An 18,230-nucleotide genomic window follows, 5' to 3' on the forward strand; every position below is an offset into this window, starting at 1 on the left:
ATAGTACATTTAAAAATAACTTAAAGTATAACAGTTGAACTCTTTGTAACACAAAAGATAAATGCTCAAGGGGATAAATATCCAATTTTCCATGGTTTGATTATATGCATGGCAAGCCTGTACCAAAATAACTCATGTACTCCATAAATATATACACCTACTACATACCCACAAAAATTAAAATTAATATTTAACCAATCAATTTAATTCATTACATTAAGAAAATTAAGAGAAAGAAAACAAATAATTGTATGAATAGATTTTTTAAAAATAATTTGACATAATTCAACATCATTTATAATAAAAACCTCTGCAAAGTACTAATAGGAAGGAGATTCCTCAATCTAATAAAGGGCATCTATGAAAAACATGCAGCTATTTAGTGGTAAAAAATTGAATACATTTCCCCTAAGATCAGCAGAAAGGCAAGAATCATCAAAACTATTCCACATTGTACTGGAAGTCCTAACAAGTGCAGAAAGGCAAGAGGAAAAAAAGCAAAATAACAGATTGTAAACAACATCCAACAATGTTTATTCAAAGACAATATGATTGTGTATGTGAAAAATCCAAAAGAAGGCACACACCACAAATAAACTATGAGAATAAGTGAATTTAGCACATATCAATTTACATCAACAGTGAAAACTTTATTGAATTTCTGTATACTAGTAACTAAGAATTGAATTTGAAAAAAAATACTATCAATAGTAGCACCCAAAACATTAAATATAAATACTTACATATAAATTATCAAGGTGCAAGACATGCACACTGAAAACTACAAAGAATTAAGAGAAGTTAAAGATAAATAAATAGAAAGATATACCATATTCAAAGATTAAATACATAGAAAGATACACCATATTCAAAGATTAAAAGATTTAATATTGTTGAGATGTTGTTATGGGCTGAATTGTGTCCTGTAAGATTCATGTTAGGCTCCTAATTCCCATTATTTGAGAATGTGACTGTATTGGAAAATAGCACCTTTAAAGAGGTAAATAAGATAAAATGAGGTCATATAGGCAGGCCACAGTCTGATAGGACTAGTGTCCTTATGAGGAAAGGAAATTAGTACACAGGCAACACACAGATTCAGGGGCAACCTTGTGAGGACACATCAAGAAGGCAGCCATCTGCAAGTCAAGTAAAGAGGCCTCAGAAGAAACCAAACCTGCTGACACCTTGATCTTGGACTTCTAGCCTCCAGAACTGTGAGACAATAAAGTTCTGTCATTTAAGCCACTACATCAGTGGTATTTTGTCATGGTAGTACTACCAAACTAATACAGATTTTAATCTCCCCAAGTTGATTAATAGATGCAATGCTATTGTAATCAAAGTCCAAACAGGCATTTTTGTAAAAATTGATAAATGGATTCTAAAATGTATATGAAATACAGGAAACAAGTCAGGTAAAAAGCAAAATAATCTTGAAAAATAATACAGAGGATTTATACTACCTGATTTAAAGACATAATAAAACTACTGTAATCTAGGCAGTAAGGAATAGGAGAAGCAAATAGATCAAATGAACAGAATAGAGAATACATAAATAGACCCACATATATATCATCAATTGTTTACAGAGGCAATAAGGAATTCAGATGGGAAAGGAAACTTTCTAACAAATAATTCTGGAAGAATTGGATAACTATATGACAAAAAAAATAATTTCAACTCCTACCTCACACCATGAACAAAAACTAATTTTGGATGGCTCATAGATCCAATTACAAAAGTTGAAACTACAAAGCTTCTAGAAGAAAACATAAGAGAATATTTTCATGAACTTGAATAAGAAAAATTTTCTTAGGCAAGTCTTAAAGAGCATTAAAAAGAAAATTTTGAAAATGACAGATGGACAAAATGTAAAGCTTCTGCTTGTCAAAACAAAAAAAGAAAATGAATAGGCAAAAAAAGTGAGAAAAAATATTCATGACACATCCCTCCAGCAAAGAACTTATGATCAGAATGTATAAAGAGCTCCAACTAATAGCAAAAAGACAGTGCAATGAAAATATCAGCAACAGATTTGAACAGCCTCTCATAAAACAAGATATATGAACATATATGGCCAGAACCCAATGAAAAGATATTCAACATCATTAGTTGCCAGGGAAAAGCAAATTAAACCACAGCGCTATCTCTATGTATTCAGTAAAATGGCAAAAATTAGAAAGACAGATAAAACTAAATGCTGGAGAGAATGTAGAACAACTGGAACTGTCATACATTGCTGGTGAGAGTGTAAATTTGAACAACTGTTTCAAAAAACCTTTTGTCAATTTTTTATAAAGTTACATACATATTTACCATATGGCCCATTACTCCCACTTTTAGGTATTTATCCAAGAGAAATTAAAGTACGTGTCTACACAAACTTGTAGAAGAAGGATCATAACACTTTTATTCTTAATATAGTCCTCAACTGGAAACAACCAAATTGTCTATCAAAAAACGACTAGGCAAATACATCATGGCACATTTATCCAATTGGGTGTGCATTAGTCCATTTTCACACTGCTGATAAAGACATACCCAAGACTGGATAATTTATAAAGAAAAAGAGGTTTAATGGACTCACAGTTTCACGTGGCTAGAGAGGCCTAACAATCATGGCAGAAGGCAAAAGTCACAACTTACATGGTAGCAGGCAAGAGAGAATGAGAGCACGTGCAGGGGAACTCCCCTTTATAAAACCATCAGATCTCATGAGACTTATTCACTATCACAAGAACAGCACAGGAAAGACTCACCCTCATGATTCAATTACCTCTCACTGGGTCTCTCACATGACACATGGGAATTATGACAGCCACATTAGAGATTTGGGTGAGGACACAGTCAAACCATATAATTCCACCCCTGGCGCCTCCCAAATCTCATGTCTTCACATTTCAAAACTAATCATGCCTTCCCAACAGTCCCATAAAGTCTTTTTTTTGAGATGGAGTCTTGCTCTGTCAACCAGGCTGGAGTGCAGTGGTGTGATCTCAGCTCACTGCAAGCTCTGCCTCCCAGGTTCACACCATTCTCCTGCCTCAGCCTCCTGAGTAGCTGGGACTACAGGCATCTGGCACCACACCCAGCTAATTTTTTGTCAGTCCCACAAAGTCTTAACTCATTTCAGCATTAACTCAAAAGTCCACAGTCTAAAGTCTCAGCTGAGACAAGGTAAGTCCCTTTCACCTATGAGCCTGTAAAGTCAAAAGCAAGTTGGTTACTTCCTAGATAAAATGGGGGTACAGGCATTGGGTAAAGATACCCATTCCAAATGAAAGAAATTGCCCAAAACAAAAGGGCTCCAGGCCCCAAGGAAGTCCAAAATCTAATAGAGGAGTCATTAACTCTTAAATGTCCAAGATGATCTCCTTTGACTCTATGCCTCACATCCAGGTCACACTAATGCAAGAGGTGGGTTCCCATGGTCTTGGGCAACTCCACCCCTGTGGCTTTGCAGGGTACAGTCTCTCCCGCCTGCTTTCACAGGCTGGCATTGAGTGTCTGTGGCTTTTCCAGGGGCATGGTGCAAGCTGTAGGTGGATCTACCATTCTGGGACCTGGAGGACAGTGGCCCCCTTCTCACAGCTCCATTAGACAGTGCCCCAGTGGGGACTCTGTGTCAGGGCTCCAACCCTAGCATTGCCCTAGCACAGGTTCTCCATGAGGGCTCTGCTCCTGCAGCAAACTTCTGCCTGGACATCCAGGCATTTCCATACATCCTCTGAAATCTAGGCAGAGGTTCCCAAACCTCAATTCTTGGCTCCTGTGCACCTGCAGGCTCAACACCACATGGAAGCTGCCAAGGCTTAGGTTTGCACCCTCTGAAGCCATGGCCTGAGCTGTACCTTGGCCCCTTTTAGCCATGGCTAGAGCAGCTAGAACACAGGGCACCAAGTCCCTAAGCTGCACACAGCAGTGGAGAGCCTGGGCCTGGCCCATGAAACCATTTTTTCCTCTTAGGCCTCTGGGCCTATAAAGGGACGGGCTGCCCTGAAGATCTCTGACATGGCCTAGAGACATTTTCTCCACTGTCTTGGTGATTAGCATTTGGTTCCTCATTGCTTATGCAAATTTCTACAGCCAGCTTAAATTTCTCCCCAGAAAATGTTTTCTTCCTTTCTACTACATTGTGAGGCTGCAAATTTTCCAAACTTTTATGCTCTGTCACCTCTTGAGTGCTTTTCCACTTGGAAGTTTCTTCCACCAGATACCCCAAATCATCTCTCTCAAGTTCAAAGTTCCACAGACCTCTAGGACAGGGGCAAAATGCCACCAATCTATTTGTACAGCCAGAGTGACCTTTACTCCAGTTCCCAACAAGTTCCTCATCTCCATCTGAGACCACCTCAGCCTGGACCTTATTGTTCATATCACTATCAGCATTTTGGTCAAAGCCATTCAACAAGTCTCTAGGAAGTTCTAAACTTTCCCACATTTTCCTGTCTTCTTCTGGGCCCTCCAAACTGTTCCAATCTCTGCCTGTTACCCAGTTCTAAAGTCGCTTTCACTTTTTTGGATATCTTTACAGTAGCACCTCACTCCCAGTACCAGTTTACTGTATTAGTTCATTTTCATGATGCTAATAAAGACATACCCCAGAATGGGTAATTTATAAAGAAAAAGAGGTTTAATGGATTCACAGTTCCACATGGCTGGAGAGTCCTCACAATCATGGTGGAAGGCAAAAGGCACATCTTACATGGTAGCAGGCAAGAGAGAATGAGAGCCAAGAAGAAGGGGAAATCTTTTATAAAATTATCACATCTTATGAGACTTATTCACTATCACAAGAAGAGCATGGGAAAGACCCACCCTCATGATTCAATTTCTTCCCATAGCATCCCTCCCAGGACACGTGGGAATTATGGGAGCTACAATTCAAGATTTGGGTGGGGACACAGCCAAACCATATCAGGGAGCTACTCTGCAATAAAAACAAACAACTGGTGCACTTACATCCTAGCACTTTGGGGGTTGAGGTGGGCGGATTGCCTGAGCTCAGGAGTTCAAAACCAGCCTGGGCAACGTGGTGAAACCCCATCTCTATTAAAATAGAAACAAAATTAGCCAGGCGTGCGGTGTGCACCTGTAGTCCCAGCTACTTGGGAGGCTGAGGCGGAAGAATTGTTTGAATCCAGGAGGCAGAGGTTGCAGTGAGCCAAGATCGCACCATTGCACTCCAGCCTGGGTGACAGTGCGAGACTTTGTTTCTACAAAAAAAAAAAAGAAAGAAGAAAGAAAAATCATGTACCTATGTATAAACTGTACCTCAATAACATTAAAATAGATGTTATATCAGAAGTTGAGGCTTACTAAGAAGAAAAGTAAAGAAAAGAGAGGCAATGGAGTGTGCAATATATAGTCAGTTGCTATTTTAGATAGGATAATTTGGGAAGTCCTCTGCTGGGTGGCATTGGAAGAAAAAACCTGAAGGAAGTGACTAATTGGGAGGAGAGTGCTCAAGGTAGAAATCAGAAAGAACAAGTGCCTCGAGGCAAGAACACCCTTGGTTTGCTCAAGGAACAGCAAGGAGGTCAACATGGTTTGAGTGACATATTCAAGGGGGACTGTAATGTTGTGAAATGTATATGTATGTGTGTGTGTGTATATATATATATATTCTTTCTCTAGTTTCCTGGTGCACAGTTCCTAAAGACTTTGGCATCTCTTAAGTGATAAATGCCTTTTTGTCTGATCATGAGATGACTGGTGAATGGGGAATCCTAGACAGCTTGAAGAGGGAGGCTGGTTGCTAGGGGAACCAATCATGTGATTAGAGGGTTGGAGCTTTCAGTCCCACCATCCAACTTCCAGGGAGGGGAGAGAGAGTGAAGGTTGAGTTATTACCAATGGCCAATGATTATATATCATTGATGTCTTTATTAGCATCATGCCTGTCTAATAACGCCTCCACGAAACCCCAAAAGGACAGAGTTCAGAGAATTTTTCCAAACAGCTGAACAGGTGAAGGTTCCTGGAGGGTGAGGTGCCCAGAGAGGACATGAAAACTCTGGGCCCCTTCCCCGTTCCTTGCCCTATGCATTTTTTCATCTGACTGCTTGTCTGTATCCTTTGTAATATGCTTTATAATAAATGGGTCAATGTAAATAAAGTGTTTCCCTGAGTTCTGTGAGCTGCTCTAGCAAATTAATTGAACCCAGGGAAGGGGTTGTGGGAACTCTGATTCATATCTGATTGGTCAGAAATACAGGTCACAATTTGTGCTTGCAATTAGCATCTGAAGTTGGGGGAAGGCAGCCTTGTGGGACTGAGCCCTCAACCTGTGGGATCTGAAGCGATCTCCAGGTACTGTCAGAATTGAGGTAAATTATTCACAGTTGGTGTCCAATGGAGAATTGATTAGTTGTTGGTAGGGAGAAGTCCCCACACACATTTTGCTTACCAAAGTTGAAGTGTTCTGTGTTGACAGCATGAGAGGGGAAGGAAAAAACTATTTGTTTGTTAGTTTTCCCTTCAGGTAGTGTTAGGAGATGAGGGCCAAGAGGATGGGAATTCAGATCACACATGTCTTGAAAGTCATTGTGAAGACTCCCAGTTTCAGTCTGAGATGGGAAGTCACAGGAAAAGTTGAGCAGAGGAGCGGCAGGACCCTTCACAGAGATTCACTCTGGCTGCTGTGATGAGAATAAACTCAGGTGGAGGCAAGGGGTTGAAACAAGGGCAAAAGCAGAGATATTAGTTAGGAGGCTACTTCAGTGGCTTTAAACAAGAGTAGTGGCAATGGTGAAAAGTGGTTATCATCTGAATATATTTTGAAAGTAGAGCCAACGGGATTTGCTGGTGGACTGGATATGGGGTATGATGAAATAAAAGGAGTCAGGGATGATTCTGAGTTTTTAGGCTGAGCACTGTTAGAATTTGAATCCCAGCAGTGCAGCTCCATGAGCTAGCAAGGACTCAACCACTACAATTACTGCATTCCTCCCTCAGAGCCTCACCCACAGCCACTGCTGACCCCTGTCCAATCCAGCTCAGCATGCCAGCAGGACCTGCACCTTTGGGAATCACCCAGGCCCCTGCCATCCTCCCTCCTGAGACTGCTTTTGCCACCTTACTGTCTGGTTAAATCCAGTTTCTGCTTTTCTGCCCATTCCCTTTGGATGTGGCATTCATCTGGACTGTCTGGTCCTTGGCCCCACCTTTGCCAGTAGACATTGCCTTTTTGAGTTCCCTTGCTCCATGCCTAAAGTCTTAGGTTACTGCTGACTTACACCTTTGCAACAAACCCCAGGCCTAACAAGAAACCTATGACAGCTTATATCGACCAAGAGAGAAATTCAGAAATCGTAAGATTTCAAAGCAGACAATTAGGTAAAACCACATCCCACACAAGGTGCCCCGCCAAAGGGTCAAGCTGGCTTTGAAATCCAATTCATGCTCTTGTCTCCAAGATCTGAGCCTCAGTGCTAGACTGCATCCTAGAAACAGTATTATTTCCCAATTGGTCCACTCAGAAATGTCTTTTATGTCACTTTTTCCTAATTTGCCCAAAGGTATCATCTATACAAAAGAAGTCCCTATTTCAAAATCAGCCAAGTATGATTCAGATTCACAATGGTTGGGCTTTTTTTCACTACCGTGAGAACATTAACAGAGCCTGTTAAACTGCTGTCTCTCTTGCGTAGAACTTTTGTAAAATTTAAGTGAAAGAAGAGACCAAACTTCATTGATATCGGAATATCAGAAGGCGATTTTTCTGGTAGCATCCCTTGTCTTGTCCCACATCCGCACGTTGCTGTTTCTCCTCCACTCCAGAAATGCAAACAGCTTTTGCTTATTTCTACTGAACATGGTTCCTTTTTCTCTGATGTTGTCTCGATTGAACCTGAGAAGCTGACATAATTGTGCAATTCATAGCTAGTGAAAGTTGAACTTTGAACAGTAACTGGAGATCTGAGCAGATAAAGGCATCTGACAAGAGTTTGTACTTGACAACACCAGCATCCCTTCTCTTCTGAATAATAATATAACCAATTCAACATCCTCTATTTTCTTGCTGTTGCAATGTTGAATTCAAGTGCTAGTATGACCTGACTGTTCATCGGGTAAGAACTCAATTAATTTGAGTCCAGACTCATTAATTGTGCTTAATTCACATTTGACCATTGTGTTTGGTCTCTGACCTCTGGTCCCACTTTTGCATGGAAATCTCCCTCTCAGCAGAAACACATCATGCTCTGGCACACAGCCACTCACTTCCTATTCTGATTGAGCCTCTTTCCTGTCACCACAGGTGCTGAATTTCCCCAGACATATCTCAATGATACATTCAGAGAGGCTAGTTTTTAAAAGATTCTGATAAGCTCTTTTCACGTTATTATAATTCATGAAGGGAGGCTTGTGATGTGGTATAAAGAGCCCCGGACTAGATGCAATTCACACACTATGTATTTAGTGAATATTTGTTAAATGAGAGAATAGCCCTAGCTGTCCCAGGAATCAGCTTGTGATTTGAGTTAGGTCATGCCATCTCACAGGTCTTCACTCTCCTCATTTGTAATGTCCAGAGGCTGGAAAGATGGATTCTGAGATCCAGAATAGAGGCTTGTCAAATTCTCATCTCTCCTATCACAGTTCTCCAAAGGGTTTTTCAGGCAAATTTTAAAAAGAGGCTGAAAAACAAGCTCCTGGAACTCAAATGGCCTTTGGGAGTTTCCTTTGAGTCAGTCTTCCTTAAGTGGACAACTTTGGAGACCAGTCATGTGGCCCTTGGGGGTTTCCTCAAATAGCTAAAGCAATCTGGAGATGCAATAAACCCAGCCAATATTTTGAAACACATTCCACCCCTATACTTTTATTTTTACCTTTTCCTTTTAACTCTATATAATTTTTAGAAGAAAATTCACCTTAGGGTCTGGTTTGTTTTCCAGGAATTCACTTTATCCCTTGGTAATTCATTGGGGTATTATAAAAGCACTTCTTGGGGAAATCTTTAGGCTATTTAGTCTTTTTCCACCCTTTGAGTAAAATCACTGATCTTATCATGGCTAGGATATTGACACATTCAAAGAGACAAAAACTGTCTAAGTAGACACTTAAAACAAAATTATTGTAAACTCTACACTTAGAAAACATTCTCCCACTCAATTTTTAAAGTTTATTTCTCTTTCATGGCCATTTTCATGGATAGTTTAGTTAAAATTGAAGAGGCAATTCTAAAGATTAGTCATAGACATATCACTAACCTAGGATTCAGAAGAACTGATCTCTACATCAGCTCTCCCTGGCACTATTTTGCTGAGACATTATCAAAAGTATTATTGAATCTGAAATTTGGGGAGAAATACAGAGGTCACTGAGAAATGAGGAGGGTTTTTTTAGAAGAAAGCCTCTCTTCTCCAGCCTATGTAAATATTTTCTGTGATTGAAAACAAAACCTTACTATTTCCTGCCTATTTTCATTGCTGAAAATGTATGGTAGAAAGATTTTTCTAACAACCACTTCCATCTTTGCTCCTAGTTCTACAAAGAAAATTAAGAATAGCTTACTTTTTAAAACATTAATTATATGTACCGTGACCTCATTTAAACCTCACAAGAGCTGCTACTTCTGACCAAAATGGAGTACTTGAAACTCCTGCATTAAACAACTAGAAAAAATTAACAAAATACACAGAACAATGGGTTTTCTTCTGTTGGAGAATAGGCAGTATAGGAATATGATCCCTGACAAAAGGGAAGCAAGCTGGACCATTGCTGCAGCTCACTACCTGGAGACAGGTCCTAGGCTGCAGCACAGGGAAAGGGACCTAAATATAAGCCAAAGGTCTCACTTAGATGAAGACACAGATGTAGAAGATCAGGAAGGTAAAACATCTACAAGCTCTGGAATAGGAAGCCAGGGAGGGAGGAGCTGCACAGAGAGAAAGAAAAAAAGCTGTGTAGATCTGCTGAGAGTCCCTCAAGTCTTGCTGAGGATGGGTCTGCACATGGATGAGAGTAAATTCTCCAAGGCCCTGGGAAACCTTCCAGAAAACAAAAGACCAAATAATTCCCGAAGCTCATCTTATATTCCCACCAGGCAGAGTGGACAAACATAATAATACACAGGGAATGAGGTAGAGTTATCAGAAGGGTACAATCTTAGTAGCTAATTTAAATTATCTATATAATAAAGGCTGTCCTAGACACACCCTAACAAAGCTTCAAGCAAGCCACAAAAGGATGCTACTGATTCTAAGTAACAGAAGTGCATATCAGAACAAGTCCAACACTATATAAAGGAATACAACCAAAGCTAGCACCTAACAGCATAAAATTCCTGGCATCTAACCTAAATTTACCAGACATGTAAATAAACAGAAAAATATTACACCCAATCAGGAGAAAAGAAATCAATCACTGGAATCAGAGACAGAAATAATAATTGATTGAATTAGCTAGGGACATTAGCTAAATTACATAGGGACACTGAAACTGATATTATAAATATGCTTCATAAGTTTAAAAATATAAAGAAAAGCATGGGTATAACAAGGGAATATATGGAAGATCCATTTTAAAAAGACAAAAATGGAACTTCTAGCAATGAAAACTAAAATGTCTCAAATGAAAATACACTGCATGGGATTAATAGCAGAATAGTTCCTACGAAAGAAAAAAGCAATCAGTGAACTTGAAGACATAGCAATAATAACTATTCAAAATGAAGCATAGACAGAAAAAAATACTTAAAAAATAAACAGAACATCAACGACCTATGCAGCAATACAGAGTAGTCTAACATACAGGTAAGTGAAGTATCAGAAAGAGAGTGGAAGTAAACTAACAAAATTTGAAAGTATTATCACCAAAATTTTTCCAAAATCAATCATAACTATGAATTCAAGAAGTTTAACCAACTTTAAGATGAATAACCACAAAGAAAAGCACATGAAGGTACAATATAATTATAATGCCTAAAACCACTGAGAAAGAGAAAATCTTACAAGCATCAAGAGGAAAAAATAGATACAATGTAAACAGTGGAAGAAAGATAAGAATAGTATCAGACTTCTTGTCAGGAAGGATGTAAGGCAGAAGACAATGAATTCACATCTTTAAAGTACTGAAAGGAAAAACCATCAACCTAGAATTCTATACCCAGTGAAAATAATTATTTTAAATAAAGGCAAAATACTCTTTTAAACAAATAAGATCTGAGAAAATTAATGGCCAGCACACCAACACCATAAGAAAGATTAAAGTAAATTATTTGGACAGAAAATAGATGATACCAAATGGAACTCTGAACATACACAAAGATATAAAGAAAGGTGGAAAGGGTAAATACCTTTACCCTTTACTATAAAAGACATTTTTAGGCCAGGCATGGTGGCTCATGCCTGTAATCCTAGCACTTTGGGTGGCTGAGGTGGGTGGATCACCTGAGATCAGGAGTTCAAGACCAGCCTGGCCAATGTGGAGAAACCCCATCTCTACTAAAAAAAGAAATACAAAAATTAGCTGAGCATGGTGGCACAGCCTGTGGTCCCAGCTACCTAGGAGGCTGAGGTGCGAGGATCACTTGAACCCAGGAGGCAGAGGTTGCAGTGAGCCAAGATCACACCATTGCACTCCAACCTGGACGATGGAGTGAGACTCTGCCTCAAATTAAAAAAAAAAGAGACATTTTTAACACTTTTAACTTTAAATGATAAATAACTGCTGAAAGCAATAATAACAATATATTGTTGAGCTTATAAAATATAACAAATGTAAATGTACAAAAATAGCACAAAGGATGGGGAAAAAGAAGGGAAGGAGAACTAGACTGTCATAACTTTCATCCATCGCATATGACATGACGTGATATTACTTAAAACACATTACTATAAGTTAAAAATGTATGTTGTAATATTAAAACAATAGCTGAAAATAAATAAAAGATATATAGTTAATAAGCCAATAATGGGATAAAAATGGAAATTTTTAAAAAACACATAAATGCAAGAGAGGAAAAAAGAAACAAAGAAAAGGCAAGATAAATAAAAAACAGCAAGTTGGTAGATTTAAATCTGGCAATATTAATAATTAAAAGTAAGTGGTATAAATACTTCAATTAAAGGCATAGGTTGTCAGAGGAGTAGGTTAAAATATAAGACCCAAATACATACTCTAAATAAGAAAGCTTCTAAAGACACAAAAAGGCTAAAAATAAAAAGACAGCAAATGACAGACTGTGTAAACTAAACATTAAAAAAAAAAAAGAGAGGGTGGAGAGGAATGAAGGAAGGAAGGTAGAGTAACTATATTAGTACCAAACATAGTAAAGAAATTAAAAGGGACATTTCGTAATGATAAAGGGGTTTATTCATCAACAGAACAAAACAATCCTAAACACATATATACCTAATAAAAGCTTCAAAATACATGAAGCAAAAACTAAGAAAACTGAAAACAGATCATGATTATAGTTGGAGAGTTGCAACACTCCTATCAATAATTGACAGAAAAAGTAAACAGAAAACATTAAGGATATTGATTTTGCAGAATTAAACAAAAGACAATCTTCACTTTTCTTCATTATACTTTGATAGATTAATCCCCTTCTTAATACATATGACACATACCAACTTCTTTCCAAACCAGTTCAGCACACAGTACATTGTAACTAGAGTAGAATCCAACTCATACTATGCTTCAGTAAGAAGCTTCCAAGCACATAGATTTAGAAACCCAAAGACAGCAAGATAATTGGGGAGGATAAGCTATTTTTCTCCTCACTAGATCTGTAATTCAGGCAAGCAAAAAGCCTCAACATGTTTGCCTCATTCCTTTTATATACAGTGACCCCAGACTATATCCTTGCTCTTCACAATACATATGTCCAGTTGTGCTTTGATTGGGTCAGCCATCCCAAAGCAAACATTTATGTTCACACATTTATGTATGTGTATTGGCTCATGGTATCAGACACTCTTATAAAGCATTCTTTACTGCCTTAGACTCTTTGACAGAGATCCCACATTCTAGTATATACTCTTTCCTTTTTCTAGCCACAGCAGTTCAGATTATTTCTACACATTATGATGAACAAGCCGACATCAAGTATCCATAGTAGATTCTCCTCCAGAGCAAGTTAATTAACACAATTCTCAATGTAAATTAGTAAACTGAACAACTGGTGTAATTTATCAACTCAAAGAATGTCTCTCTCTCTCTCTCTGACTCACTCTTGCTCTCTGGCTCTCTCTTATTCTTCCTATACTGTCAAGTAAGATTCTAATCTTACTCAAGTGATTATCTTGCAGCTTTGAATTGCTTTGCATGAAATGTTTTTATTCATTAATGATTCAATCATGTAATCACGAAGGCAAGGCTGTCAGCAACTCTCCTGCCCAATGGACTGCCTTTGATGTGCCACAGTTGAGGCGCTGGCCAGCTGCTCACTCGGGCAAATCTCTAAAGGTTCCTGGACAACTATCTCAGGCACTGCTTGTCCAACAGAGGACACAAAGAGGAAACAACAGATTCTGGGGCCTACTTGAGGCTTGAGGAGGGAGAGCATCAGAAAAAGTAACTACTGAGTGCTATGCTTAGTACCTGCGTGGTGAAATAATCTGTACACCAAACCCCTGTGACACGAGTTTCCCTATATAACAAACCTGCACATGGACCCCTGAGCCTAAAATAAAAGTTAAAATATAAAAAATAAATAAATAAATAAGATGTGGGGGGTAGGGGAGCATCTTTAGCTTATCATAAACATAGGTTTTCATATTCAGACAACTGTAGGTATGAGTATAAATAAGTAGGCGTAGGAGTAGGATTGCTAGCTGTTTTAGAGAGAGTGTCATGATGGGGTAATAGAACAGAAGTAGGGAGATATTGTAAAAGAAAGAAAATGAACTTTATAGTCAAAAGGTCCACGTTCAAATTCTAGTTGTATTTTGTACTAGCTGTGATATCTTACACAAATAACTTGTGTTCTCCTAGCTTTGGTTCGCTCAGGTCTAAATGGAAATAATAAGGTAATTAGGAGGATTCACCGTAACAATGGAGGTAAGGTTTCTGACATCTAAGAAACATGTTGCATGGTAGCAGCTAATGGCTCCCAACCCAAAAGTTGAACGACCAATCAACTGTACCATCCTACTTCCCTTTCCCTAGGGGAATTGGCAAATTTGGCAAAGTGAGCTGTATCCGGGGAAATTCGGTAACCCACCAAGTAGATGAATGCCCTAATCTAAGACCAAAATCTAGAGGCAAATCTAAGAACAAAATCCAGAGAATCACCAAACCTAGTAACAAAATACTTATTTTGTTTATTCTTCCATTAGTTCAGTCACTCAAGTAACAACAACAAAACCCAGGCACTATGTGCCTTCCCTGGGCCAGCTACTCTACAGAGCTTTGCAGTCCCTGACTTCCACTCGTTTATAGTCTTATGGGCAGAGACATGTCTTAATGAAGCCCTGAATGGTTTCATAGGGGTTTGAAGATAAGCAAATTTCTTCTGTTTACATCCTCTGTAATCTTCTTTTTTGAACACAGACAACCAAAGTGTGAGAACTTAAAATCCCAGCCCAGACCCCGTTTTCCTTAGCCCTGGCACCTACTCCCTGTCAGTGTGTGGGTAAGTAATTGTATGTGGCTTAGTTAGGTGTCCCGGATTCTGGGAGTTAGGGAAATTATGCATAGATCTGCCATTAACACTAATGGGGGGTTACGTGCACAAATCCTCTACACACCAAGAAAAAAACCGACTTTTCTCATTCATACATAATAGATCTGTAGAAAAATTAGCATGTATGCTTTTAGGAGCTGAACTCTGAAGATGTACCTTTTATGGGAAATATGTAAATAAGGAGAGAGGATACACTGAAGGACAAGTGCTGTAATGTGCTCCTTTTCTGATGCCTGGGCACCTTGTCAATTTTGCTGCTGCATAAAGTAGGACTAGGCTTGCCTCTGCAGAGATTCCCCAGCGCATTCACCTTCCTGGTGTGTTACCAAATTCCCCCAGACACAGCTTGCTCTGCCAAATTTGCCAATTCCCCCAGGAAATGGGAAGTAGGACAGTGCAGTTGATGGGCCAGCAAGCAAGTACTGTTATGGACCTTTTCCATGGAAGTGTTTCTTTTTTTTTTCTTAGAAGCTATTATTAAATTGCCTTATAATTTAAGCGATCTTAGAAACAAGGAAATATGGTATTCATTGTAGGAGTGCAGATCCTCCCAGTCAGCTAGAGTCACCCCTGAAGGCCACAGAAATCACGGTGCTGGGCCAACTGGTTTTGTTGGTGAAAGGGAGGGAGGGCCCTGTCTGCATCTTCCGTTTTTCTGCCTCAGCCCACAGAGGAAGGAATTCTCTTTCCCTAACTTCTCTGTCATTCCCTTCTAAGCTCCTCCCCACCAGCCAAGTTGCTAATCCAATATATTGGGCCACATATTGCTAGTGGGCAGTCATGGCAGAGGAAACTAATTATCATGCAGAAGGACAAGGATGCCTCTTCCTGTGCACACTTTCCAGGCTGGCACAAAGCCAGCCTCTTTCTTCTGCTGAAGAGTCCAGCATCCTCCCTTCTGCCCACAACCAGGAATCTATCCCTTGCTTCTTTTCCCCTTGGGTATGCTCTCCAAAGCAGGCTGTCCACAGACCCAGCCTTCCTCTTAGCTGTGTCTGATCTAGATCCCTGACCAGTGGTTGTTGCAAGGGCCTGGCATTTGCTCTGTAATCAGGTGAGTAGGAGGATGGAATAGGAAACTTTACTGGGGAGGCCAGTCACACTTACCATGGATGACCTGCGTTTGGAGGGTGATTATTAGAGTTGTATCAGGGCTTTCCTGGATTTCAGTAAAAGCCACTGAACTCCATACCTTATGTGTGTCACTTCCTGAACCTATCCCAGAAGAAAGGAGCACTGAGGCACCAAACACCAAAGGTGTTTTTACTTTAATGTGTTAAATCAAACTCAGGACATACATTAATTACAGATTCACTTCCTTCTTTTGTAGCTGTCCTTAAGGCTTTGACTACTAACCCATGCTTCTTCAGGAACTCTGATCAGTGGAGAGAATGAATTGAACCAATTGTGTCCAACTCATGGTTTCAGGGTCTTTGTGTCTAAAGGGTGGAGCATGCATGTTAACTTCAGGAGACTGCAGCAGTAAGGACTGGCCTGAAAATTCAGGCAGTAAGACTGGCCTGAAAATTTCCAGCCAGTAGCCAGGCAGTTGCCTGAAACTGAGGTCTGGAAAAGAGAGTTGTAAAGAAATGTTTTGAGTGTAGTGCTTTATTTCATCCAGGACCACTGTGAGCTGATAGCAGTGAACCCTATCCTGCAACAGACTCTGTTCTGCAGATCCCCCAGAGCTTGCTATGTACCAAGGACAGCTCAAGAAACATATAGACAGACACAGGGGCAGCTCTTCCCATGTGGAATGTAAGATTTATCACCACCAAGACGTAACCAGAATTCCCAGTCCCAACTCAAGCCTAAACCCCTGTGATGCTGACCCCCATGCCCTGAAAAAAGGGAAAACGGTCACAAAATTCCACTGAAATGCCCATGGTCTGGAAAGCAAAGCAGCACACACAGACACACAAAGCACCCTTTACTCATGGAATCCAGAGGCGCTGAGTCCTGGCCCTAGTACTGCCCTGTGAAATCACAGCTGTGTAGCAATTTGGGCTACCATCTTCTAATTCATCATTCTAAAAATCTGACAGCTCAAATCTTTTCCAGAACTGTTATTTGCATTTTCCTAAAAAGGGATGTGCAATGGAATGGATAGGAGAAAGAGAGACAAGAAGCAATCCTCAAAGGAACTACAGCAATTAGAATAAACCAGAGATCCGATAACATGGAAAAACCCATCCCTCCATTAGTCAAAGAAAAATAATTTAAGTGTCACCATAATCAAAGTGTGCTCCTATCGGGTATATTAAATGGAAATTGACATTTTTGTGAGGAAATCAAGTAAAAGCCTAGAATTACATCTTTTATGTAGTTTAAAATCTCAATTAGACTGTTTTTTCTACTATCAATTTTTATCCTGAATGACAGCATTGGAAGGAGAGAGTTAAAGAAATTACAAAAAAAAAAGAAAGAGAGAGAAAGATTGAACTGGCATTGCACATGCAAATGAATGCATTATGGTAGTGGGGTTTTTTTTCCACTGAATAAATTTACATTTACATCAGTTGGATCTGATGTAATTCTGCAACCAATGAAACTTAAATATATACATATTTTGTCATAAAAGCCCTCACAGCTATAAACTTTTGATTGAGATCTATTGTAAAACTAAGAATAAATTTCAGTCAACCAATTTTAGATTTGGCAACTTTTATTACTCATTTTACCCAGAAGTACACTTTAACTGGCACTTACCAACACTCGGTAGAAGTCTCGTCCAGTTTTCCTGTTAATTTCCTAGATTTTGTAACTATTCTCATAAACGGATGAAATTTTGTAAATTCTCACTATAAAGAATGAATAATAAATTGTCAGCTCTTGGCCAAGGACATGCTTGTGTGTGTGTGTGTGTGTGTGTGTGTGTGTGTGTGTTACATGGCAACTATTCACATTTTTCCACTGAATTGATAATTGATCACAAAATTTAAAAAGTGGCAAAAATTGGTGAAGAAATAACTTCCTTTAGCTTAAGCAGTCACTCTGCTCCTCTGTTTCTTGCTTATGTTAGCCGTTGGAAAATAGTTAACACAGTCCTAGGCATTTGACCTGGTCACCTAAGGAGGCAGTGTCAATTAGTATGCAAGTAAAACAGCATAGAAACAAGCAACAGCAGCCACTCTAACATTCTAAGTGATCTTTCTATGTAATTACAATTTGTTTCATCACAGTCATTTCACATGACAAATTAGTGAAGCTGAGATCGGGGAGCTTTGCACAGTGGGGCTGTGTCAAGATTATAAAAGAGTAACCCGCCGCTAAGTTATCAAATTTAAGGGAAAGATGCAATTTCAAAGACTTTGTAATAATAAATATTTGTGAAGTGCCTATGTGCCAGACACTGTCAGATGAACTCTTAATTCTCCCAATAGCCTTATAAAGTAGGCATTATAGTTGCCATTTTATAGATGAGAAAACTAAGGGACAGAGAGGGAAATTCCATGTCTGAGTCCCACAGTTCGTAAGTGGCAGAGCTAGGACATAGCCCAACTTGGCCCGATTCTAAAGGCTGAACTCTTCCCATGATGCAGCTGTACCTACAGGAAATCAGAAAAAGAATCGCTATTATCAGCAAAAATCA

The sequence above is a fragment of the Pongo abelii genome, chromosome 1, assembly GCF_028885655.2.
Source record: "Pongo abelii isolate AG06213 chromosome 1, NHGRI_mPonAbe1-v2.0_pri, whole genome shotgun sequence".
In the NCBI taxonomy this organism is placed as follows: domain Eukaryota; kingdom Metazoa; phylum Chordata; class Mammalia; order Primates; family Hominidae; genus Pongo; species Pongo abelii.